The sequence below is a fragment of the Rattus norvegicus genome, chromosome X (assembly GCF_021556685.1).
Source record: "Rattus norvegicus strain SHRSP/BbbUtx chromosome X, alternate assembly SHRSP_T2T, whole genome shotgun sequence".
Classification (NCBI taxonomy): domain Eukaryota; kingdom Metazoa; phylum Chordata; class Mammalia; order Rodentia; family Muridae; genus Rattus; species Rattus norvegicus.
In genome coordinates, this window is record NC_141554.1 from 43,211,959 (window position 1) to 43,227,386 (window position 15,428).

At 34.3% G+C, this 15,428-nt stretch overlaps 1 protein-coding gene across 7 annotated transcripts in view; it reads right to left on the minus strand.

Annotated features, from left to right (window-relative positions):
* Positions 1 to 15,428, minus strand: part of Rps6ka3 (ribosomal protein S6 kinase A3) — a 106,187-nt gene that overhangs the window by 77,121 nt on the left and 13,638 nt on the right. For 2 of the 7 annotated variants that reach the window (NM_001446956.1, XM_087600559.1), the window contains 2 exon segments: positions 5,155 to 5,191; positions 6,157 to 6,250. The gene's annotated coding sequence lies outside the window, so the exon portion shown is untranslated. 7 annotated transcript variants of the gene reach the window in all.

The following is a 15,428-nucleotide window of genomic DNA, read 5'->3' on the forward strand; positions in this document are numbered from 1 at the left end:
AAGACAATCTGAGTCTGTATTAAAAACAAATATCACACATAAAATTTTAAAAGTTTCCCATCCATTCTACTTCTGTTAAAATAGACAAGTATACAAAGATGTATATACAAGATGCTCACCATATTTTTTTTTCCATAAAGAACTCCAAATTGGAAACCTAAATTCCTAACAATAGAGAACTAGTTAAATATAGTTTGGTGCATCCATATAATGGAATACTATGTGGTCATTAACATGATGATAAAGATGTAAATTTATTGACATGGAAAGACAGTCACATATAATAAGTGAAAAAGCAGTTTACAAAACAATATGGATTGTAACAAACCCATTTAAAACAAATATATACATCAAAACATGTATATATTTGCATGGGAAAACACTCTGAAAGAATATACATCAAAATGTTAACAGTGGCTATCTCTGAATAGCAGAATTTCAGATGTCTTCAGCTTTTATTTTGCTTATTTGAATTTTAATGTATCTACAATAAATATGTATTTTTATGTAATTGAAAAATAAAACCAGTAGGGAATGATGACCCTTGCCTATAGTTCCAGAACCTGGGATCTTGCGGGAGGAGGTGTGTAAATTTGAGGCCAGCCTGAACTATATAGCAAGCCCATGAAAAAATAAACTTAAAACGATGGAATCCAGGAATATAAAGGGCCTTCTTTTATTACCTCAGTGAACAAAAACCCTCTAACTCCTTGTTGATTCAACAAATATATCAGGATCTAGGTTAGCAATTTTTAGAGGATTATAAAATGGAAGGAAATAAAAGGCAGCCCCCAATGTCACATAAGGCAGATTCTCTGAATGTGAATTCCTGGTTATCTAGCGTTATTGACCATCCACTCATTCATTCTCCATTGTTCATGTATTCATGCTATGCTCTAGGTACTGACCCAGAGATAAATGTAAATATGTTTTTCATCCTAAAAGGCCTACTGACTAAAACAAAAGGCACCTATATTCTGAGGTTACAGGTTGTCTATACAATTAACACAAAGGGTAAAATTGGTGTCAGAATGCAGGAAATGGAGGTGGTGCATGTAAATAAAATCTTAATTTCCTGAGTTACCTTCAGAAGCTACAGTATCTATAATCACGTGGTAAGGACATCTGAACTATCTCCAAGACATACCTTTCTCCTAAAAGGTATAACTTTTATTTAACTGAATATGGATTGTTTTAAATCCAATCCAGGGACTCCAAGGAAGCCCTAAACTAGTTCTTAAGAACACTGAGTTAGAGTCAAGTATGTACATTCAGATTCCTATTCTCATACTACTAATGGTGAATGAAGCCTTGGACAAATTATTTAAACCATATAAGGTTTATTTTCTGTACAAGGAAAGTGACAATTTAGAGAGTATTATTCAGAGGCTTATGAAGATGAAAGATACATGAAAACCTTAGTATTTGGCATTCAATAAACAATCAGCATTAGTTATTTTTTATTATGTCTAGATATAGTCATATCATCTATGGCTGGCTAACCTGTTCCCTTTCCTGTATTTGTTCTTAGTGAATGCCATCATCTGGTTATTGTATTTACCTGTTGCTATTAGTTGGGTTTTGGAACTCTTGGTCTAATTGGAGGCACACATATTCACATGGGATAGAATTTCAGAACTCTCAGCTCCTTCTAAGTTTTGATGCACGTAAAACAACCATCACAACTTTGAATTTACTTCTAAAGCAAACTGGTACCACACAAACAGCACTAAACTTGCAATTTGTAAAGCCAGAGAGCTGGTAGTCATAAGCCTTGTGATTTGGGGAAATCAGACTTATTCCATGCCTATCATTTTCTCTGTTCACATGGGGATTATCTGTCTTGTCTACTCAAAGGTTTATTATTCCACTCACAATTCAGATCTTCCTTTGTTAACTAACAATGTAAAGTTCTATTAAGATGAAGTAGCTTAGGGATAAAATGATACAACATAAAGTCCTCTTCAGAATAAGTAAGACATCTCAAAAATCTTTTGCTTCAACTGCATTTAATTTACTTAAATTCTTTATACCTTGGTTTTTTTTTAAACCTATGTTCAAATTCTATCAGGACAAGAATATAGGTTCCTCAGATAGCCCACTACTAGACCGCCTTGGAAAAATACTGCTAGACATAATTTGTCATTATTCAGTAATTTTTCCTCAGTCATGTGTTTGAATTAAGATTACTGATAAATGAAGATTAATTTGCTTTTAGAATACCTGAAAAGTTATAGGAAGTAAATCGACATCCATGCCTATAAAGTGCCCAAGTCTTATCTTTTTCCAGATAACTCAAGTTTCTTCAAGTATTTAAGACAGGAGACTTGAGATCCCATTTTCTGAGCATATCCTTGACTCTTCTTAGAGTAGCATATTAAGACATACCCAGCATTATAAGTCTGATTTTAAAAATGCAGGACTAAGGGCACATCACCTTCCGTGTCCTAGACAATAAACTTTCATTGACGCTGTTCACATTTGCCATATTCTAGGTATGCCTCCCATACCTAGAAGTTTCTGTTCGCTCATTCCTTGTCTTTTGAGATTTATTTTAGTTTTAATTATGTGCAGCTGCACGTCTGTGAGTGGGTATGTGAAGGTGCAGCATCTGGAGGTGCTGACGGAGGCTAGATGTCTTGCATCCTCTGGATTTAGAGACGGTTGTGAACCACCTAACATAGGGGCTGGGAACTGAATGTGGATCTGCAAGGAAAACTCCTCCTAACTATTGATCTAATTCTCTAGTCCCATCACTTATTTCAATTGGGTTTGGTGGTAGTAGGGGGGATTATTTATGCCATAGGTGTGTGTATGAAGGTCAGAGGCAACCTGAAGGAGTTGGGTTCTCTTCTCCTCTGTGGGCCCCAGAGATTAAACTATGGTCATCAAGCTTCCCAGCAGGTACTTTTACTTGAATAACCATGTAAAAAATAACCATTTTTAACTTACAGTACAACTTATTATGTGGCAACAGCATACCTTTACATCTTAAACCTATTATTACTTATTCCCACAAAAAGTCTTATATTTTGATTAATTCTTTCTCACCTGTAATCTATTGCTACAGTTACATAAGGTGGAAAAATACCTGTAAACCACGTCACTATTTTCAATTTCATGTTACTTACAAATTTTGATAATTATCTGCTCTGAGCAATTTAGCTAATTAACGCCAAAAATAAACATTTTAAGAGATGATTGAAGTGAAACACAACCCCAATGGTATCCTATTGTTTTAATTGGATTAAAACAATATTGTTTATTGTTGGGGAATAATCTACTTCTTTCTGAATTTAGGAAAGACTTAATCTTGAACTTCATTATTAAAGAAGGAAAATATGAAAACCAGTATTATACTATATACCAACATTAAAAACTTCCTTTTCGAGTAAAATAGAAAATATTTGTTTCAACAAACCTTTGGTATCATTCATCAAAACAAGAATTCAAACATTATTAGAAATGGATGTTACTTTTGCACTTAAGAAGTTTATTTCCCCTTTGAAAACTTGGTCATCACTACAGATTAGGATAAACAGATGACCAGTATGACTCAATGCTAGACTTCCTATAGTTTCTAAAGGTAGTAGGAGAGGAGCTACTAAACAAGAAAATGTAGTTCTACAATTTTAAGACAAAAAAAAGGTGTGCACTGAAGGCAGACAATACCACTTTTAAATCCCAGGTACTGCACACACTGGTGCAGTTAACTGAGCGTTGGGTAAGCTAATTAAAACTTTAAGCTTCAGTCTGTTTACTTGTAAGATGTATACAGTGCCCACCTCACAGGATATTGTAATTAGAAGGAGCCATCACAGGATAGTAAATGTTACATTTTCTTATTTGCTTCAAATCATCGGGAAGTGTTTCTATTTCTGAAGATAACTTCTAAAGATGTTATGCCGTGAGGAACAGGAGAGATGCCTCTCTCACCACTCCCAGCAGTCAATTTCCTGCCAAGCAGGATAGAAGAAGAAGAAATCATTCATATATGTGCTATTTTTCTATCCAATGTGGCTGAAGAGTAAGTCTGGAAAAATAGTTTTAAAGTGAAGCAAATGTATTTATCCTCTCTCATCCTACCAAAATGCCTGCTAGCCAAAAAAATAAAATAAAATAAACTATAGAGTGTGGCAGATTGTACATATGCAAATGTGATATAAAATACTGGAAAAGGTTAGGAAATGCTAATCATGCTTTACTTTGTTACTCTGAAATGTGTAAAAAGTCACAAATTGGAATAACCCATAATATGGGTCTGATAAGAACAAATGAGATACTCACTTCAGTTTCAGCCCAAGTTGTTTCCAAAACAACTTTCCATGTTATATCAGGGATCATTAAAGATCACCTTTGAGGTGTGATGACAGGCAAGTCAGTCGGTAATTCTAAACTGAGGGTTTCAATACCTCTCCATTATTCTCAACTATCTTGAAGAAAATGCTGATATGTTAAAATTAAAACTATTTTATTATATAAAAATGTTTCATTCTTAGCAACCCTGTTATAGAGATTATTTTGCTGCAATGGAACGTTACATTATATATTACCAGGGTGTTGTCAGATATCTCTGAAAAAATATAAGGCAAATTTAAATTTTTTCCTTGACTTTCTAACAGGAGATCATCTGGAAGAAGTATATTAAGGCTAAGAAGTGATCTGTGACAAATGAAATTTGACCTTTACCTTTGTAGGCCATACCAACTACTTACACTCTCTTACCTATAAATGAACTGCACAGAAGAACACTGGGAGAAAAGAATTACTCATAGAGAATAATGGTCTGAAATAACAGGAAAGAAAGAAGGAAAGGGCCTGAAGCCATAATATATTAATATGGAGAGTCAAGTTGCAGGAAGGAGCAAGGACCACACTTAAAAAAACAACCCAAACCAAAACACCCTCACATTTCCACAAGTGTATCTGCCTTCCAGAGTCCCTGACCTCCAGCAGAGGTTTTCCTGTTGAGAGTGTATGTAGCACAAGTTTTGTCATAAAGGTGCTGTGCAGGAGGCAGTAGAAACCTCTTTCCAACTTTGGCCAAGACACCATTGTATTGTTCAGAATCCAAAGAAGCTTCTATGCAATCACATTGAAACAATAAGAAACAAGCATTTTATATTCTTAATAAGGAATGTATATAATCCTTACCAATGTGACAGGATTAAGAATCAGCTCCTCATTTATCCTAAGGAAATATCAGAGATGTGCATAAAGACTTATGTACAGTGATATTCATTATACTTTAAAATAGAAAACAATCTAAATGACCAACAGGGGACTGGTTAAATAAATCACAATACATCTATTCATATGTAGGAACACTAAGCAATAGTTAAAAATCAGGACCTAATAAAAATGATGCAAAATATGCCTGCAATGTATTACATTTAAAAGGCTATAAAATTGAAAGTATGATCCCAATTCTGTACCCTCCCTCCAAACATGGGAGCATGTAACTAGCAAAACATAGAATCTCAGCAGCAGTTACCTGGGCCATAGGATTTTCTTCTTGGTACTGTCTTTTCAAAATTATATGCATTTGTTATGTATTTTTAAAGAGAAAAAACAATAAATGTAATTAGAAAAATCAGTTTATTTTCTAGTTACAGTGCTGTTCTGCCTGCTTTATTAGCTATCTTGCTACCAAAAGTTTGCTAGTACTCAGGACTGTTCTATTTTCTAGACTAGGTAGGTATGACCTTTGCCTGTATCTACACTTTTAAGTTTATGAGGGCCCTTTCTTAAGTTTTTTAATTTAGTTGTTCTTTTTCTTTGGTCCTGTTGTTGTGGCCTCAGAAAGTAAAGTTTAGGCCTAGATCCACCTCATGTTTTTTGAAGTGTACCCCTAAGGGAAATTCTGTTTATGAAACAAGTTATGTTGGGAATAAAGAAATGAAAACACAGCAGCCAAAATTAAGTCTTGTATTGTGAATAGCAAGTATCAGAACACACATTGCAGAAAACAAAATCCATGCCACAAAGGACAAACTTGAGTAAATGAAATAAAAGAAAGAAAGAAAAAAGGAAAAGATTTAAAAACTATGGAAGACAGACAGAAATAATCTATGAATAACAAATGTTCCTAAGAAAAAACAGAGCAGATTAATTAATCAAAAGTATAAGAAAACTTTCCAGTTCTGAAAAAAATACCTGAGACTGCAGACTGAGAAGGTTCAACAGAGATCATCAACACCAAGACATGTCCTGGCAAATGTTTTTAAATTTCAAGGATAAAGATATACTCCTATAAGCATACAAGCAGAAAAATAGGTTATTTCAAAGGTACTACAATCAAATTGACCTCAGATTTCTCCTCAAAATAAAATGCCAGAAGATGATGAAGCAATGACCTATAGAGAGTTAAAAGGAAACAGTTAAGATCTAAGGCTTTTATACCTCACCCTAGTTTTCAAGCTCAAAGGTTGTATAAAATTATTCTTACATCTGCAACATCTTATAAACTGTCACCATCTTGGAAGCATCTTTTTAAAAATAAACTGTTCAAAGGCACACTCTAGAAGACCATCAGGAGAATAAAGAGCTCAAGAATATGAGAAGAAGGAACATCTACAGACACCAAGTTAATATCCAGGAATGGTTGACTAATACAATCCTACTAAAGGAGAATGTGGAAAACTGAATATGTAATTGCTGTAAATATATGAACAATGGAAAAGAAAAAATATTTTATAGAGTTAAGATCTGCAACCCTGGAATAAGTTAATATGGACTCAAAAAATAGCAGGAGAAAAAAATTAATTCTCCATCCTTCCTAAAAGTGTATTTAACAACCATTATGTTTAGTTTGCATCTAATAAGTTTTTGAATATTTAAAAAACACACAATAATAAAAATAAGTATTTATTTCAGTCCAAATCATTAAAGAAGGTACTCTGTGGCAAATAACACATGATAGTCCTTTATGCTGACATCATCATTGAAACCTAAGAATATAAGTATAATTAAGGGTATTTCACAGTTGAAGAAACAAAAGCTTGGCAAATAAATGAGTGAATGGCAGAAACAGGACTCAAACACAGGTCTTTAGCTCAATTGTCTTTCTTCTATCTTTCACAATTTTCTCAAACAAAACATTCCATATGAAAGAAGAAAAAATTCTCAGGGAAATAAAACAAAATGACAACAACCGTTTTAAAGGTGATGTAGAATATTTCAAATGTCCAATTAAAACAACATGACTAAGTATTTGGTGCTATTGGAGTCTTTTTATTTGAACTGCTAGAGGCAGAATTCAGGACTTCATACAAGCTAGACAAATATTCCACCACTAGGCTGTATCTGTAGTCTTCTTACTTTTTATTTGGAGACAGGGTAAGTAGCCAAACCTGGCCTTGAACCCATTCTACAACTTAGGTAAGCTTTATTCTTGCAAGCCTCTTTGGCCTCAGCCACCCATAGGTTTAAACCTCAGTCCCAGACCCAGAATTATTTTCAAGTGAGATAATGGTATGACAGTATTTTAATTTATTTTTTAAGAAGTATGATATATTTATATAGGAGTTGGCTTATCTAGGATTAGTTTTAAAACAATTCACTAGAGATGGTAGAAGGAAGTGTGTAGAGTAATTTGTGAGAGGGGTCATGAGTTGGTCAGTTTTGAGGCTGTATTCTTAGAAAATGGTGCTTAACCATGCTACTTACACTATACTCTGTGTGCAATGCCTCCCCCAAAACTTTTAGTAGCCTTAGATTTTGTAATAACAACAATATTTACTGTCAAAGAAAAGAGGTAAGTATAGAAAACCATATTGAAAAAGAATGCATGCAACTAACTTTTTGCAGTTCCAGGAACTGAACCCAGGCCTTCATGCATGTTAGTTAGGCAAGTGTCCTATTGCTGAACTATATCATCTCCAAACTCTTCACTGTACAATTAATACACACTTTTAAAAATAAAAATGGTAGCAGGTGTTTGTAACATTAATACTAAACTTGAACTCTAAGACAAAGAATTTGGAAGGTGATCACAAAGGTCATTTGGACTAAAGATACCAGTTCTGAACCATTACCAGTACTAGTAACGGTTGCTATCCCTTCCTGAGCTCTTGCCCACTAGGTAAATACTAAGTATTATTATTTCTGATGCTTCTAACATCCGAGAGACATTATCATCAATTTACAAATGGAAAATTAAACCAAGATGGACTTGTCAATATTTTTAAGAAGTACAGTCTCAGCAAAATGCCCGGCACACAGTACATGCTCAATAATACATGGTTAACACAGGAGAATATCCAATATCATGTCCAAGGATAAAAGCAGGGCCCACATTTAGACTCAAATCTTAACCTAACCCTTCTGTTCTCTAACCACACAAAATATCTTTAATATTACCCTATTACAGCAAGAGTACAGATTTATAATTCCTTCTGTGTATGTTTCTTTATTTGCAGGTCTTAAATAATTAGCATGTGTTATTTTTTAAACACAAACATAATCAAATAGTAAATCTGCAAACGTCGTACTAAACATTCAGTCACAGACTAAACAGACCACAACACAAAAGCAGATGTATTAGGACTATAATATGAAATAAATGGAAACAAGGGAGATATGAAAACTTTAACATGAGTTATTAACTAACATAAAAAGAGAATAAGGACAATATCTTGTAATTTATACCAGGATAGGTAAATACTACATTTTAGTCTAAAACGATGTAAAAAGATTAAGGGCTCTTTTAAGTATCTATGAAAAGTTATAAAAACTGTGTTCTAAGCCATACAGCAAATGTAAACATTTTCAATATTTTCTATTTGTAATTATCTGTATATAGGAATGTGTATATGAACTAGAGTTTAAGTTGATTATGAGCATGCTAACAATGGGTGTTGGGAACTGAACTTGGGTTCTCTGATCCGTATCTATTCTCTAATCTCTAAAATTACTTTTGTAAAGATATACTTATTTTGTGTGTGTGTGTGTGTGTGTGTGTGTGTGTGTGTGTGTGTGTGTGTGTATGCGCACATACATACAGTGTATATATGGAGGTCAAAGGACAAACCATGGGAATTCAATATTTCCTTCCTCCACATTGGACCCAGAGATCATATTTGGTTTGTTAGGCTTGGCCCACCTCAAGGGTCCTAAACCTAAAATTACTAAAAACAGGAATCACATATTTTCTCTGGTTATGATAAATTAAACTAGGAAAAACCCTATAGCAATCACCCAGAAACTAATGTTCTTCTAAATAACCATTGGGTTAAGGAAATGAATAATAACAACTATCATATACTCACTGCCTGCCTTTTAAATTATAGTGTTAGCTAATGTTACATATTCTATAATTTATTTCCAATTATTAATGAACCACCAGGTATGATATTATGTATAGTAGAGATTAAGGAAGGTTGAGAGTGAGAGTATTTTAACATCATGGCTATATCTGGTAAATAAAATAAATGAATCAAAGTCAAAATGCAAAGGGCCCACTAAACAACTGTAGGCAGAAATGCTATTGTTATATAACTGTTAGAATTGATACCCATGTATGCTTATTTATCTCTATGCATAATATAAAATTTTATAATAAATTGGAGAAAAGCAGAGTTCTTGAACACAACATGTTCTGAAAATAATCACTTTGTAAGCACATTATTCTAATAGGGTATGGTTCATTTTTCTAACATTTAATTGGCTGAATATATTTCAAATCCTATTATCTCCTAAGAAGTGTTTTTATAATCTATCCCCAATAAAGTAATGAAAAAAAGATAATGTAAAACTAGACAAGGCAAGGAATCAAAAGTAAACATGATTTGCTGTCAAATTTAGTTCTAAAAACTAGTGTGATCTTGGAAAAGTCACTTGGGGGAGTACTTATGTACAGTCCTCAGAGTTCTATGGGCCAGTTTCCATTCGAGAGTCTGCAGTAGACTGTGGGGAAGCCCTTAACGCTGAGAGTTCCCTCAGCTTGAAAATGAATAATCCTTTGATTTTAAAAATTAAGTTTTAGATTCTTTAAGCCTTTGTAAGTTTTTCTCACTTGAGGAAGTTAGCAATTCTGTGCTCACAGCTACTTTATACTTCTTTCTGTTGCTAGCTTACATTTTTAACTACGACTCTTTCATTTGTATCCAGAAGAGTTTATCTGCCTGTATCCATCAGTGATGCATCTGCTCCCTAGTGTAAAGAAAGATAATTCTGAACAATGCATGAACAGCTGTTGGCACCTAAAAGAAAAATAGAAAAAGTATGGTTTTCTTTACAGATGAAGGACTCTAATTCTATTTTATAATTTCCATAATCCAATCTTATAGTATTTTACTAGTAAAGAAATTGGCATAGTGCTAATTTTAATAACTCATATAAAGATTCCTGATTCTATTGTTCTCTTTAAGAAGTGGTATATCTCCAATGACCAGGATGACTTTCCTGTTAACATAAAGGACGTACAGTGCTCGCATAACACTTGTGAAGCCCTACATTCAGTTTTTAGCAACACAAACACAATATAAAATAGAATTATTTGGACTTCCTCTACACAAAAACAAAATCAGATTTTTCAGAAGCTCCATGACCAAGCACCTTGGATGACTCTTCTGATTACACAACTCTGGGAAAACAGTGTAGTAAGAGAGTATGGGTTAGGGTGTTTCAACACCTGGCTTTCCCTTTATTACAGGTGTCTCTAGATAAGTAATTGATTAACGGGCTTCCCAATCCAGGCTCAAATACTCAATTCACCAGAAGCTGTGAAATGCAGGATACTCAACCATATGGTGTATTCAGTCAATTTCAGCTTCTTTTTTTCCTGTTAGGGGAAATATTATCATACAAAGAGCATTTAAAATTCCCTGTCCCGAGTCCCCTCTCATTTTAAGAGTTAAAAACTCAAAATTAATGATTTTATTATTTCGGTTGACTAATTCAGAGATCTCTAGAGCAAGCATGATTTGTTTAGTCAGTTTCCAGAGTCTCAAGAAGCCTTCATATCCAAATGAGAAATACTGTCAATCTTATTTCAAAGGTCAAGCCTTTGTTTTGGTGTGACTGTGGCAAAATCACCTGAACCTCTATTTTCATATTTGTTTTATGATCATTAGTTTTGTGTTTGTTCTAAATATTTTCATAGAATCAGTTTATTCTGTAGTTTTATCAAAAAAGTGCTGCCTCCCTTCCAGTTTTTTTCCAAACAAATTTAAATTGCCTTTTTAAAAACTGACCTGTTTAGGTTTCAGGTAAGATGTTGAAGGCCAGAGGTCTTCCTCAGTATTGGAGTTTTTCAGTATCTGTTTTCTTTCTTTTTTTTTTTTCAAATATTTTTTTTCTTTTTTCTTTTTTCCAACCGAACCCAGGACCTTGCGCTTCCTAGGCAAGCGCTCTACCACTGAGCCAAATCCCCAACCCCTGTTTTCTTTTTAATTGACAGGTGCTGCATTTATTCTCTGCTATATGCAGTTCCCACTTGGAAAACTTTTCTGGATTCTCTGCTTTGTCACTCTAATCACCATGTTTATTCCTTTGTCAGACCACAGCATTTGATTACTGAAGGTACATAGAAAATCTTAAAGATCAGGTGATTACTTTTAGTTTGTTTTTCCTCTTCTTTGCCACCTTTTTTTCCTTCTTCCCTTTTTCTTTTTTGAGACAGTCTTACCATGTACACAAAGCTAGCCTTGAACTCAGAGACCCAGCTGAGATTTTAATCTGCCTCCATGCTGGGGCACTCCACTTTTATTTAAATGCTTTAGTTCTTTTAACTTTGCCTTTAATTTTTAAGACAAACTTGTGCTAAGGGTTTTAGTTGAATTGGAAGAAATTAAAATGTCTACTATGTTGAGTCTTTCGACCTGTGACCATACCTATTCTTCACTCATTTAGACGCACTTAGGAACTTTTTATTTTCAGCACATAAATACTACATATAAGTGATACTATAGTTTAATTTCTATGCATTTGTTACAAATACATACATTTATATACATAATTTATTCTTGTGGCTAACTTTGTATTTTACAACCTTGATGGAATCATTTATTTTGAAAGTTTGGTAGATTTCCCAAGATTTTCACTGGAGAATAGTATGTGCTTGCAAAAAAGGGCAGTCTTATTTCTTTCCATTTTTAAAGAAATACATTATTGTGTATGAGTATATGGATATATGTTGTGATTGTGTGTGGGCTAACCATGGACAACAATGGAGTTCAGAGGACAATTCTGGCAGTCGTTTTCTCCATCTAGTGATTGAGGTAAGGTTTCTTTTGCTGTTGCTGGCATGCTGCGTATGTTAGGCTAGCTGGCCAATGAGTTTGTCTGTATCCACCTCCCACCTTGGCATATGAATTCTAGGATTACATACATGGGTTTGGGGGGCTCAAACTCAGACCATGAGACTTTCACAGCAAATGCTTTTTACCTGCACAGCTATCTCACCAGCCCTTACTACTTCCTGTAAAGCTTACATGCCTCTTTGCTTGTCTATTATGCTGGCAAGAGCTAAGACTATGCTAAACGTAGTTGTGAGAATGAACATTTCTGCCACATCTCTGGATTTTAAAGACAAAACACTGATTTTTATTTTTGTAATTACAACATGTCAACTATGGGGCTTTCTTATTCTTTATCAACCTGAAAATGTCCCCTTCTCAGTTTGCTGAGTTTTCATCCTAAAATGTTTAATTTAGCGTGTGTATTTCTGCATCACAATGCGATTTTTTCTTGAATTTTTAAACTGTTTGGACTATCATCAATTCAAACTTTTCAGTCCTGAAATGCTTCTATTTCTGGAATCATATCTGGTTGGTTATTGTACTTGAGTCTTTATTGCTGTGATTGAGGCTAATATTTTGTTGAGGATTCTGGATCTATGTTTTTAATGGTACACTGCTCTGGAATTTCTGTACTGCCTATCTAACAAGTCTCATAGGAAATATTCTTCTTCCCCCTCTATTTCTAGGGAGAAGTTGTCGAATTTATGTTGCTTCTTTATTCTTGATATTCCAAGATTTCTTCTTTTACCATTTCCTTCCTGTTTTGAAGGAACTTCTTTAGCCAATTCTTTGAGGATCTGATACTGACAAAACTCTTAGTTATACTGTACCTGAAACTACTATGGTTTTACCCACATTTCTTAAAAATATTTTCACTGGGTTTAGAATTCTAGGGTAACAGTTCTCCTTCAGAGTTTAAAAATGCTGCCCTTCCCTAGAGTCTGATGCTAAATCTCTGGCACATACACCACTTCTATAGGTTCTCAATAGCTGCTTTAAAGATTTTAATTTTCCATCTTGCTTTTAAATTGCTATAAATTATACATGAGACTTACTTTCTGAATCAATTTAAGTGTACAGTTCAGCCAAGCTTTGTGGTATTCACATTGGTGTTGGACCAATCTTGCAGAATTGAAATTCCATACCCATTTACCAGTAACTCGTTTTTTTAATAAAAGTTTGATTTTGATGACTCAGAGAATGGATTACTGTGGACTTATCTTGTGATTAATGAAGACTCTGGAATCTGGAGGACTGTACCTTTTGTCTGATTTGGGTAAATGTCAACCATTAAATTTCTTTAGGTGGCTCCCCTTTCTGGGACTCTCTAAAAACATGAATTTTAAGTCTTTTTAAATGTCTTGTTCATTTCCCCCAGGTTTTTTTTGAGACAGGATCTTACACTGTAACCTAGGCTATCTTAGAACTCACAGCAATCCTTCTGCCTCAGCCTCTCAAGTGCTGGGATTATGGGTGTATGCCGTTACACCCAGTTAGATGAGTTATTTCTCTTGTTCTAGTTTCAATAGTATGATTTTCTATCATCTCTACTTTTGTTGATTTTTATATTCAGTTTATTTCACCTATATTTTTTAGTTCTAAAATTTGGTTCTCTCTTATGTCTTTTTTTTTCTGAGACAAAAATTTCTTAGCTGTTCATATTTACTCACTTTTAAAAGTTCCTGCTTAAAATCCTGACCAGGAAATTCTAACACCTAAATTATCAGTACTAGGGTTTGCTGACTTTTTATATGTTTTTTTCTTCATGGTTTTTGATGCAATTTTTAACTGTATGGCAAGCATTTGAAGTGGTTCTTATTTAATGTACTCTGGCAGGCATTTCCTTGTTGAGGTGTAGTGTGAGGGCAGGATGAGTATATATGTTCTCTAGACACTACCAAGACTACTTAAGCAATAGTGGAACGATGCTTCAAATGCTTGTTGCAGATATATTCAACTATATGCTTGGTTCCAGACAGTGAACAATCAGCCTGGTTGATGCTGGGGGTAAGGTAGAAATTCAGTGTGAAGTATCCCTGCCTTACACACTTTACGTCTCATTTTGGGTTTTTGGTAGAGGCTCAACTTACTGCTGACAATATACTGAGAAAGAAGAACACAACTTCCTTTTAAGGGTAGAATAATGAGAATCCAGCTTCCTTAACAATCTGCAAGTCACCCAGCAGAGGGAACCAAAGCACTGTCCATTATTTTTCCAAGACAAGAAATGGGTAATTAGAACTTAAGTTTCCTTAGCCAACACCCTTGGGCTGAAGCGGGCAAAAAACTGCCACTTGTTTCTTAGAGATAGAAAAAGATATTCCTATCAGCATTTGGATAGATTAGAAGAAGAACAAAGCTTTAACTTTACTGAGCTTCCATATCCCTGTGGTTAAAGAGAATGGAGTTTTATTTGAGCATTTTTTTTTGTGTCTTGTAGTGCATCTTGTCTGTGATATATGGTAATCAGTAAGAAAGCCCACAGACCTCATTACTTGTATTTCTTTTAGATTCCCAGGTTCATAGGCAATCTGGCTTCTTTTTCCACTGCTCCAGTGTTCCTGGTCTTATTTGTTGAATTTCAGTTGGAAGGGAAGACCTGGAAGTTGTAGGGATCCTCTATCTTGGCAGAACCAGAGGTTTCTTCCAAGTGATATTTATATTGAAAATGACATTTGTTTTCTAGTTTGCACATTATCATTAAAATTGTACTATGGAAAGTTGTTTCGTTATAACAGATTATAATTTTCCTCTAAATATCCAATTACATCTGTTCCTATTCCTGGCCAAACTTAGCTTGTTCTATGCTATTTTGGCTGTCTGTCCAGACAATTAAGTATTTTTAGACTAAAATAATCCAAAGAAAAGACTTCTACTTAATTCATTATTACCTAGTACTATATTTCACACTAAAAGGAGCGACAAGGAAAAGAACATTTAAAAACTAGTTTACATGTTCTTTTTATTGATCTAGGGCATATCTTATTTTAACTTGCCTATAATACTTGCCTATAATATTCCTCTTTAAGGACCCTTTTTTAACTGATACCAACGCACGTACACACACACACACACACACACACACACACACACACACACACACTGTAATAGTTATTCCTCTTGATTTCAATTGCTAGCTAGACACACACACACGCACGCACGCACGCACGCACGCACGCACGCACG